This window comes from Eschrichtius robustus, chromosome 16 (genome assembly GCF_028021215.1).
Source record: "Eschrichtius robustus isolate mEscRob2 chromosome 16, mEscRob2.pri, whole genome shotgun sequence".
NCBI lineage: Eukaryota > Metazoa > Chordata > Mammalia > Artiodactyla > Eschrichtiidae > Eschrichtius > Eschrichtius robustus.
Genome location: NC_090839.1, coordinates 16228290 through 16240530, shown reverse-complemented (window position 1 = coordinate 16240530; position 12241 = coordinate 16228290). Strand labels below are relative to the sequence as shown.

The following is a 12241-nucleotide window of genomic DNA, read 5'->3' as shown; positions in this document are numbered from 1 at the left end:
TGTGTGTCTTCTTTGGAAAAATGTCTATTCAGGCCTTCTGCCCATTTTTAAATCAGGTTGTTTGGTTTGGTTTTTTTGTTTTTTTTTTTTTAATTAATTAATTTATGGCTGTGTTGGGTCTTCGTTTCTGTGCGAGGGCTTTCTCCAGTTGCGGCAAGCTGGGGCCACTCTTCATCGCGGTGCGCGGGCCTCTCACTACCGTGGCCTCTCTCGTTGCGGAGCACAGGCTCCAGACGCGTAGGCTCAGTAATTGTGGCTCACGGGCCCAGTTGCTCCGCGGCATGTAGGATCTTCCCAGACCAGGGCTCGAACCCGTGTCCCCTGCATTGGCAGGCGGATTCTCAACCACTGCGCCACCAGGGAAGCCCCGGTTGTTTGATTTTTTGATGTTGAGTTGCATGAGCTGTTTTATATGTCTTGGCTATTAACCCCTTATTGGTCATATCATTTGCAAATATTTTCTCCAGTAGAAAATTCAGTAGGTTGTCTTTTTATTTTGTCAATGGTTTCCTTTGTTGTGCAAGAGCTTTTAAGTTTAATTAGGTCCCATTTGTTTATTTTTGCTTTTGTCTCTTTTGCCTTAGGAGATAGATCTTAAAAACTACTGCTATGACTTATGTCACAAAGAGTGTTCTGCCTATGTTTTCTTCTAGGAGTTTTTTGGTTTCCGGTCTTACTTTTAGGTCTTTAATCCATTTTGTGTTTATTTTTGTATATATATATATGGTGGGAGAAAATGTTCTTATTTCATTCTTTTATATGTAGCTGTCCAGTTTTCCCAGCACGACTTATTGAAGAGACTGTCTTTTCTCGATCATATATTCTTGTCTCCTTTGTCAGAGATTAATTGACCAGAAGTGTGTGGGTTTATTTCTGGGCTCTGTATTCTGTTCCATTGATCTATGTATTTATTTTTGTGCGAGTATCATACTGTTTTGTTTTGGGTTTTGATTTAATTAATTTATTTATTTTTGGCTGCATTGGGTCTTCGTCGCTGCGTGCAGGCTTTCTCTAGTTGCAGCAAATGGGGGCTACTCTTTGTTGCAGTGTGCAGGCTTCTCATTGCGGTGGCTTCTCTTGTTGCTGAGCACGGGCTCTAGGCACACGGGCTCAGTAGTTGTGGCTTGCGGGCTCTAGAGCACAGGCTCAGTAGTTGTGGTGCACGGGCTTAGTTGCTCCGCGGCATGTGGGATCTTCCCAGACCAGGGCTCAAACCAGCGTCCCCTGCATTGGCAGGCGTGTTCTTAACCACTGCGCCATCAGGGAAGGCCTATCATACTGTTTTGATTACTAAAGCTTTTAGCATAGCCTGAAGTCAGGGAGCGTGATGCCTCCACCTCTGTTCTTCTTTCTCAACATTGTTTTGGCTATTCGGGGTCTTTCATGTTTCCATACAAGTTAAAAAATTTTTTGTTCTAGTTATGTGAAAAATGCCTGTGGTATTTCGCTGTAGGTTGCCTTGGGTAGTACAGTCATTTTAACAATATTCTTCCACTCCATTAACATGGTATATATTGGGTTGGCCAAAACATTCCTTCGGTTTTTAAGTAAAAATAAAAGGCACATTTTTCATTTTCACCAAGAACTTTATTGAACAATGTATTCACCATTTTGTTCCACTACCTTCTGCCATTTTTCAGGCAACTTCATAATTCCATCTTCCCAAAACTTTTTCTCTTTTTGAGAAAAGAACTGTTCCAGGTGCCTTTTACAGTCTTCCAGGAAATTGAAATTGTTTCCATTAAGATAATTTTGTAAAGACCAAAGTAAATTCTGAAGGTGCAATGTCTGGTGAATACGGTGAATGAATCAGAACTTCCTGGCCAAGCTGTAACAGTTTTTGCCTGGTCATCAAAGAAACAGACAGTCTTGCATTATCCTGATGGAAGATTATGCATTTTTTGTTGATAATCCCTGACGCTTTTCTTTGAATACTGCTTTCAGTCGGTCTAATTGGGAGCAGTATTTGTTAGAATTAATCATTTGGTCTTCCGAAAAGAGCTCATAATAGAGGATTCCCTTCCAATCCCACCATATGCTTATCACCTTCTTTGGATGAAGACCGGCCTTTGGTGTGATTGGTGGTGGTTAATTTCGCTTGCCCCACAATCTCTTCCATTCTACATTATTGTACAGTATCCACCTTTCCACACCTGTCACAATTTGTTTTAAAAATGGAACATTTTCTTTACTTTTCAGGAGAGAATGGCATGTGGAAATATGGTCAAGAAGGTTTTTTTTTGCTTAACTTATGTGGAACCCAAACATCAAAGCAATGAACTTAACCAACCTGGTGCAAATGATTTTCAGTGCTTGGATATTGGATATTTTGAGTATGTCGGCCATCTCCTGCATGGTATAACGTTGGTTGCTCTCAGTTAATGTCTCGATTTGATCGCTGTCAACTTCAACTGGTCTACCCGACCGTGGAGCATCGTCCAGCGAGAAATCTCCAGCACGAAACTTCGCAAACCACTTTTGACACGTTCGATCAGTCACAGCACCTTTTCCATGCACTGCACAAATCTTTTTTTTTCTGCGTTTCAGTTGCGTTTTTACCTTTCTTGAAATAATAAAGCATAATATGCCAAAAATGTTGCCTTTTTTCTTCCATCTTCAATATTAAGATGGCTACACAAAAATTCACAAGTTTTGATGTTTATTTTTTTTAAATGCATGCTGATATGACAGCTATCACAATACAAGCTAACAAAACTGTTTCAAATGAAGTTAAAGACAACTAAGCACTACAGTAGACCCATCTTATGGGAAAAAACAGACAAATGTTTCGGCCAACCCAGTATATCCATCTGTTTGTGTCATCGTCAGTTTCTTTCTTCAGTGTCTTGTAGTTTTCCGAGTACAGGTCTTTTACCTGTTTAGGTTGGTTTATTTCCAGGTATTTTATTGTTTTTGATATGATTGTAAATGGGGCTGTTTCCTTAATTTCTCTTTGTGATGGTTTGTTGTTAGTATATAGATATGCAACAGATTTCTCTATATTAATTTTATATCCTGCAACTTTACTGAATTTATTGATGAGCTCTAGTAGTTTTTTGGTGGCATCTTTAGGATTTTCTATGTATAGTATTATGTCATCTGCAACAGTGACAGTTTTACTTCTTCCTTTCCAGTTTGGATTCTTTTCATTTCTTTCTTGTCTAATTCCTGTGGTTAGAACTTCCAATACTATGTTGAATAAAAGTGGCGAGAGTGGGCACCCGCGTCTTGTTCCTGATCTTAGAGGAAATGCTTTCAGCTTTTCACCATTGAGTATGATGCTTATCATATATGGTTCTCATTATGTTGAGGTATGTTCCATCTATATCCACTTTCTTAGAGTTTTTTTCTTCTTATCATAAATGGCTGTTGAATTTTATCAAAAGCTTTCTCTGCATCTATTGAAATGATCACATGGTTTTTATTCTTCAATTTGTTAATGCGGCATATCTTATTAAGTGATTTGTGGATATTGAACCATCACTGCATCCATAGGATAAATTCCACTTGATCATGGTGTGTGATCCTTCTGATGTATTGTTGGATTTGGTTTGGTTATATTTTGTTGAGGATTTTTGCGTCTATGTTCATCAGTGATGTTGGCTGTAATTTTCTTTTTTTGTGAAAGCTTTGTCTGGTTTTGGTATCAGGGTAATGCTGGCCTCACAGAGTGAGTTTGGTAGCCTTCCCCCCTCAGCGATTTTTTTGGAATAGTTTGAGAAGGATGGGTGTTAACTCTTCTCTAAATGTTTGGTAGAATTCACCTGTGAAGTCCTCTGGTCCTGGACTTGTTTGTTGGGAATATTTTTTTATTACTGATTTCAATTTCATTATTGGTAATTGGTCTGTTCATATTTTCTGTTTCTTCCTGGTTCAGTTGGGAGAGTGTACATTTCTAGAATTTGTCCATTTCTTCTAGATTGTCAGTTTTATTGGCATATAGTTGTTCATAATAATCTCTTAGGAGTTTATAATTTTGAGGTGTCAGTTGTAACTTCTCCTTTTTCATTTCTGATTTTATTGATTTCGGTCTTCTCTTTTTCTTGTTGAGTCTGGCTAAAGTTTTATCAATTTTGTTTATCTTCAAAGAATCAGCTCTTCATTTCATTGATCTTTTCGATTTTTTTGTCTCTATTTAATTTACTGTTGCTCTGATCTTTATGATTTCTTTCCTTCTACTAACTTTGGGTTTTGTTTGTTCTTATTTTTCTAGTTCCTTTACGTATAATGTTAGGTTGTTTATTTGAGACTTTTCTTTTTTCCTGAGGTAAACTTTTATCACTATAAATTTCCCCCTTAGAACTGCTTTTGCTGCATCCCATAGATTTTGGAGAGTCACTGTGTTTTTATTTTCATTTGTTTGTGATCCATTGGTTGTTTAGTAGCATATTTTGTAGCCTCCATGTGTTTCTGTTTTTTGCAGTTTTTTTTTCTTGTGGTTGATTTCTAGTCTCATAGCGTTGTGGTCAGAAAAGATGCTTGATATGATTTCAATTTTCTTAAATTTACTGAAGTTTATTTTGTGTCCTATCATGTGATCTATCCTGGAAAATGTTCCATGTATACTTGAAAAGAATGTATCTTGTGCTCCTCTTGGATGGGATGTTCTATATATAACTTTTAAGTTCATCTGATCTGATGTGTCACTTAAGGCCAGTGTTTCCTTATTGATTTTCTGTCTGGGTGATCTGTTGATATAAGCTGGGTGTTATTGTGTTAATGTCAATTTCTCCTTTTCTGTGTTTTCTTGTAGTTCACTGAGCTTCCTTAAAATGACTATTTTGAATTCTTCATTGGGTAAATTGCAGATCTCCATTTTTGGGGGGGTCACTTACCAGAAAGTTACTTTGTTTTTTTAAGTGATGTTATGTTTCCTTGATTTCCCATGTTCCTTGAAGTATTGCATTGCCATCTTCACATTTTAAGAGGACATCTTTACTGACTGGCTTTGGGAGAGAAATACCTTCTCCTCACCCTGCTGGGGATTCTGAGGCTTTCTCAGATCTTTTCTATGAATACACGTACTCCACACTTTTTGTTCCGCTTGAGAAGGAATTCTTAAGATTGTATGTCTTCTCTTGATCCTGCAAAGCCAGGCTGGGTGCTGACAGCCTCCCATTTGCTCTCCCTTGGGTGGTCTGAATGCTAAAGTTTGTTTGCTTTATCCCAGTCCTGCAAAGTTGAGCCAGCTTTTTCCGTGTGCTCCCTAGCTTTCTGCAAAGGCTTGCACTCACTGCCTTCAGGGCGCACACATGGAGTCAGCTCTGGAATGGGGTTTGTGTGGGTGAGGCACATGGATCCTTGTGGGTGCCCCTGGGCCAGTGGGGGGTGATCTTCAGGCAAGGTGTCCCCAGTGGCTTGTGTGTGGCTTCTTGATAGAGTCTACAAAGGGATTATAGCAGAATCTGTTTCCCTTTGATGCCTTTCAAGAGCCCTGACTGCCATTCTCCTTGCCTTCTCCCCCACTTCACTAGTCAGTACTTCAGTATTGGATAGGGTGAGAAAAAAGTGGGTCTCTTTGGCAGCATCTTGCATGGTTAGGGCAGCCAGGCTCTCACTTACATGCTCTCACTTTTCCCTGTGGGAGAAATCACGGGCTAAGAAGGTCTCTCTTGGCTCTGAGCTGTGCCACCTTGGGGGAGGGATGATTTGGATAAAGTGAAACTGTTCTTCTTACTCTCTTTGAGTCCAGTCTCAGATTTTTTTTTTCTTTTTTCTTTTTTTGCTCCAACCATGTGCAAAAAATTCTTTGCTGGATTCCTGGCTTTCCACAGAGGTACTCTTGCCCATGTGTGATTGTCAAAATTGGTGTTTTGGGGGGAGGAGACAGTAGAACACTCTTTTTCTGCCATTTTGCTTATGTTACTCATATATACATATTTTTTTCAGACAAGAAAATACTTTTTGCATGATGAAACCCAACTCATAGAACGCAAGAGTTGGAAAGAATTTTAGAGACCTCCTCCAATTATAAAATTTATCGCTGATTGATTACTGTTAACAGCTAAATCATTTATTGCCTAAAATAATCTTTGTATTCTTTTATCCTCATTTAGTTGAATTTCCAAGTTTTAAAGATATATGTTTGGCACATATATTTCAATTGATAGGTACCTTACTCCCCATATATGACAACCAAAAGTTAATGCTAGCCATAATTATACCTTTTGGCTAATAATAGTAGTAAGTTTATGAAGATCTGTACTAAGTTTGGATCCTGAGTATAACATTTTCTTTTTCATTTATGGTAGAGTATAGATTTGAGAGATACTTAGTTATTTTTTACTAATTTTCTTAAGTTGGTAAGTGAAATCAAACTAGAAGTGTAGGGTTAAGTCTCTCCTGCACATGGTTTCCTTTCTGCCAAGTCTTTTGAATATGCCACATTTTTCAAAAGCCCTCACTCATTATTTTTATGATAGTGGAAAGAAGTCTAGTTTGGCCAAGCTCATTTTCCTTCAAGCCTTCCAGGATTGTTGCAATTTCATAATAAGCTGCTGGTGTTGCGTATATCTTGCAATGTGAGTGCGTCGTTAAAATTAAGAAGGGAGCCATGAATCTTACCTCTCCTGTTACGGTCAGATATAAATTAATAGTTTTATTGGGATTTTCAGTATGTTTAGAATAATCTATACTTACTGACTTGCCCTTTTCATTTCTTTATACTATTTTACAAGTCAATTCTCCAATATTTCCTGAACAGTAAATGTTTAAAAGAAGCTATACCTTTATACCTTGGTCTTAAAGAACTGCGGTGGGGTATATAGTGCAAACATGATATTTGGTGCTACTTTGGATTCCCGAGACTTTTCCGTGTCTGAGACTGAGAGGGAACTTGGGAGGGAGACTTTGTGTAGCAGAGGGGCTAGGAACTTCTCTATTTTTTCAAAGTTGATCAGCTGTCTGCAAGGGACCCCTATAAAGCCACAAGTCATTAGGAATAAAACTTTTAGTCTTTAAATGACCATAATATTTTAATACAGCAGAATGAATCTATGACACCCCATTCCATAATGTGGGTATGTTTCTGAAAGATAGGCTACTTGGGTATTATTTTTGCTATTTAAATTGTCATTCTCATCATTGAAGTACCGGTAATAATAGTAGTACTAGTAATAGTTAACACTTATGGAAGATTTAGTATGTCTTATATATAGTTTCCTTCAATCCTTATAGCAATCCTATGAATTGGGTATTTTGTCCTTTCCATTTTACAAAGAAGAAAACTGGGACTTAAGTAGACCATATGATTTGTTTATTTGGTTGGTTGATTTTGGTAAAGTTCATATACCTTTTACCCTGTGGCAGTCCATAGTAGACATTCAGTAAGTATTTGAGCAGTAAACAATTGTATGAGATATGATAATCTTGTCTTTTGCAATATTCCCTTCTATTCCTTTTCTACTGCCAGCTTTCCAGTCCAAGCTCATATTTCTTCAAGTCTAATCAGTGTGTCTTTTTCTGCCATGTATTTACTTAGTCCATCCTCCTGGTAGGGCTCCTTCTGCCGAAGTTATATCTAAATCCTACTTTGCACGTGTCACCTGCCACTTAAAATATTTCAATGATTTCTTATCATCTGTCACCTAAAGGATGATAATAATGGGCTATGGCTTTGAATGGTCCTCAGTAAGAAGCATCTAGAGATTTCATGTATCTCAGCTTCAGAACAGTCCATCTCATGTGGCTTTTTTTTTTTTCATTTTTTTTTTCATGTGGCTTTTGTTTTCCTTTTTAAAATAAGCTTTTTAGAAATAAAATATATATATATATTTTTAAAAACTATTTTAATTATTTATTTATTTATTTATTTATGGCTGTGTTGGGTCTTCGTTTTTGTGCGAGGGCTTTCTCTAGTTGAGGCAAGTGGGGGCCACTTTTCATCGCGGTGCGCGGGCCTCTCACTATGGCGGCCTCTCTTGTTGCGGGGCACAGGCTGCAGATGCGCAGGCTCAGCAATTGTGGCTCATGGGCCTAGTCGCTCCGCGGCATGTGGGATCTTCCCAGACCCGGGCTCGAACCCGTGTCCCCTGCATTGGCAGGCAGATTCTCAACCACTGCGCCACCAGGGAAGCCCAAAAAATATATATTTTTTAAGTACAGAATGTTATAAGTAAAATGTCTTCTCCCTCTTCCCCCAAGTCCCCATTCTCATTTCATAGAAGTAACCATTATAAATAAACATTCCTGGATAACTTTTTTCAGAAATTGTGCATATCTAAGCAGAAATATTAGATCTATTGGTTGCTTTAAAATTATATGAATGAGATCATATTGTACGTATTGTCCTGCCACTAGTGTTCACATAGATCCATTTTATTCTTTTAAATGACTTTATAGTTGCATCAGTTACAAACCTTTATGCTTTGAGTAATAGAAGCAGGGAATGCACTGGAGGGATGTAGGACAAAAGTTTGAGAATGGTCAGGACCAAGGCGGGCCTAGAGGACCATGAAGTAGTAGGCTTAGTGAGCCTCTCTTAGCTAAAGTAGCCAGGCCAGTATGTTGCCATCACTGCCTTAGGACACTGTCAGGAAAAAATTCCAACTGTCCCTTTATCTTTGTGTCACTTGCTTAAGATTCAAGTGAAGGAGTACCTCCAAATAGGAGGAGGCAGTTGGATGAGGGACAGCTTTTAAAAAATGATGAATTTCCATCACAGTGGTACTCTGCTATATAAATATGTCATAATTTATTTAACTTACTTCCTCTTGGTGAATATTCAAGTCATCATATTCAGTTTTTCATTGGCAAAAACTGTTGCAAAGAACATTTTATGTGTATCTTTGTGAGTTTTTGTAAGTAGATCTGCGGAATCAATTACTAGTAGAAGACTGTGCTGTAACAAGGGTATGTACGCTTTAAATTTTGTTGAATATTTCCAGTTTCATCCTTAGAAGTTTTCACTAGTTTACACTCTAATCTACAGAGTGAGCTGGGTTTCTTTTAACTTACAAGATACAGAGTTACTTATAAGCAGATATTCCATGAAAGCCACAAAGTGTCAAACCAGGTGGAAAAGCAAGTTCAAATGGCTGGAGTATAGAATTTCAGCATTTACCAAGGAATAAGTGTATTAAGACATTTTGATTAGCTAATTATATTTTTCCATTAAAACGCTAACATGTCATCAACACCCATGATACTCCTGTAGATATTCTATGAAATTCTGAAAGGTAAATCAGCTTCCTTTTTCTTTTCTCCTTTCCATGTATACGTTTTCCTCAATATTGGATCCTTTCATCACTCTACTTCTTATCTTTTCAAAAATTCATTGTATTTAGTTATTTGAATAGACAATACTATTTTATGGTGCAAAATTCACAAGTTACTCAAAGATATATGGTTGGAATTCTACTTCCAGTCGTGGCAGTCTAGGTCATTTGGATCAGCCCCGCTGATGAGTTTAGAAAGCTGGACAAAATATAAAGACATTTTCTTGAAAGCTTCAAAAAGTTTACATGATATTGAAGGATTACCATACCAGCATCTGGAAGAATGTAAAAATTAAGACAGGTAAACCTAGCTACCAAAATCATTTTTGCCCTGAAGGCATTTGCTTATCCTGAGAAAGCATCTGTGAGGTTAAGCTGTGCTTTTGGTAGCCTCATCCATGAGGGCAGAATTCATAGCTTATTGACTATCAGAGACACAAATAAACTACCCCTCCAGTTTGAATGGAACCCCTAAGGACATAAGGGGGATCTTGAACTAAATCAGCCCTCACATAGTCTTGCAACCAAGCTTTCAGGTCTAGGGAAGCTTTATCTTTATTGTCCTAAGCTAATAGCATCATTGGGCCACTGACAGAAACAAGTGAAAATCCTCTCTAGAGGAAGATGTTATCATCCTGAGCATCAGGATCATCCTCTAAATAATTTTTTAATATAATGAGCAGCACATAAGAAGAAAACAGATTCATAAGGAAACAGGACACCCATGAAAAGAACTAGAACATGAAAACCCCAAAAATATCCTCAGGGACTTCCTGGTGGAGCAGTGGTTAAGAATTTGCCTTCCAATTCAGAGAGCATGCGTTTGATCCCTGGTCCGGGAAGATCCCACATGCTGCAGAGCAGCTAAGCCCATGTGCCACAACTGCTGAGCCTGCGTGCTGAAACTACTGAAGCCCACGTGCCTAGAGCCCATGCTCCGCAACAAGAGAAGCCCGTGCACTGCAGTGAAGAGTAGCCCCCACTTGCCGCAACTAGAGAAAACCCGTGCACAGCAACGAAGACCCAACGCAGCCAAAAATAAATAAAAATTTTTTAAAAAGTATATAGCCTTAAATGCATGTATTAGGAAAGAAGAAAGGCCAAAAACTGAGCAAACATTTATATGAAGAAGTCAGAAAAAGCCCAGCAAAACAAAATAAAGGGAAAGAAAGAATGAGAAGAAGAGAAATGAATGAAGTATAAAGCAAATGTATAATACAGAATACCAATGAAGGCAAGGCTTGGTTCTTGGAAAAGATTAATGAAAATGACATACTGTAGTAAGGTTGATCAAGAAAAGGAAGGAGGTGCTTCCCTGGTGGTCCAGTGGGTAAGACTCCATGCTCCCAATGCAGGGTGCCTGGGTTCGATCCCTGGTCAGGGAACTAGATCCCACATGCATGCCGCAACTAAGAGTTAGCATGCCGCAACTAAGAGCCTGCATGCCACAACTAAGAAGTCCACGTGCTGCAACTAAGAAGTCCATGTGTTGCAACTAAGAAGCCCGCATGCTGCAACTAAAGAGCCCGCACGCCGCAACAAAGATCCCGTGTGCCGCAACTAAGACCCAGTGCAGGCTAATGAATGAATGAATGAAAAATAAAAAGTTAAAAAAAAAAAGAAAAAAGAAAAGGAAGGAAAGGTACAGATAGCCACTGTCAAGAGTGAAAAGGGGGATCTTATAGTTATTATCAAGATAATAAGATATAATGAACAACTTTATGCCCAAAATTTTAGAAATTTAGGTGAATGGATACATTTATTAATAATATAACTATTATTAAGTCAGCAATTAAAAACCTTCCCACAAGGAAAACTCCAGCCCTATATGCCTTCACTAGGAAGTTATATCAAACATTTAAGAGAGAAAGAATTAATATTATACAAACTTTTCCTGAGAATAGAAAAAAGGGTTAGCAAAACAAAGAAACCTGACAATGACATTATAAGAAAAGAAAATTCACAGCCTCTTTTACTTATGGATATGAAAAATCCTAAACTAAATATTAGCAAAGCAAGTCCAATACTTCACTTACTATAGTCGTGTAAGAAACTAACCAAAATGCTGTGGCTTAAAACAGCCATTTTATTATTATAGGGATTCTGTGAGTCAGGAATTTGGACAGGGCAAAATGGTGACAGCTTGTCTCTGCTCCATGTTTTCTGGGCCCCCTGATTGGAAGACTCAGAGAAAATGTTGGAATCATCTGGAGGCATTTTCATTTGCATGTCCTACAGTTGATGCTTGCTATTGTAAAGACCCTCAGCTGGCTGTTGTGTAGAACCTCAGCTCATCTCAACTGGAACGCCTGCATATGATCTCTCCTTGTGGTCTGTCTGAATGGACTAGTTCAAGCTTCCTCACAGCATGGCAGCTGGGTTTCAAGTGCAGAGTCCTAAGAGCAAATTGGAAGTGCTCAGCATTTTTATAATCTAGTCTTGAAATTCACATACCACCGTATCCATAGTACTCTCTTGGTTGAGACAAAGGTCCATCCAGATTCCAGGGAAAGGATCATAGACCCCACCACTCAATGGGAGGAGTGTCAAGGTCACGTTGTAAGAAAAACATGTGGTGCCGCGGAGCAACTAAGCCCATGCGCCACAACTACTGAGCCGGTGCTGTAGAGCCTGCAAGCCACAACTGCTGAAGCCTGCACATTCTGTGGTCCCGTGTGCTGCAACTACTGAAGCCTGCGTGCCTAGAGCCCATGCTCCACAACAAGAGAAGCCACTGCAATGAGAAGTCCGTGCACCACAAAGAAGAGTAGCCCCCGCTCGCCACAACTAGAGAAAGCCCGCGCTCAGCAGCAAAGACCCAAGGCAGCCAAAAAAAAAAAGAAAAATGAAAAGCATGTGGGATGGGGTAATATCGTTGAGGCTATCTTTGGAAAATACAATTTGCTCTAACAGTATATGAAAAGGATAATACATCATGACCAAGTTGGGTTTATACCAGAAATGCAAGATTGGTTTAATACCAAAGACTCAATTAGGATAGTTTGCTAACAGATTAAAAGGGAAAA

The 12241-nt window shown here is 38.7% G+C and overlaps 1 protein-coding gene across 4 annotated transcripts in view; it reads left to right on the top strand.

Moving 5' to 3' along the window:
• PKIG (cAMP-dependent protein kinase inhibitor gamma) overlaps positions 1–12241 on the top strand; it is a 106748-nt gene that overhangs the window by 35362 nt on the left and 59145 nt on the right. The window contains exon 1 of one of the 4 annotated variants that reach the window (XM_068523775.1): positions 6553–6577. The exons of the other annotated variants lie outside the window; for them this stretch is intronic. The gene's annotated coding sequence lies outside the window, so the exon portion shown is untranslated. Of the gene's footprint in view, positions 1–6552; positions 6578–12241 lie in introns of those variants that run through there. 4 annotated transcript variants of the gene reach the window in all.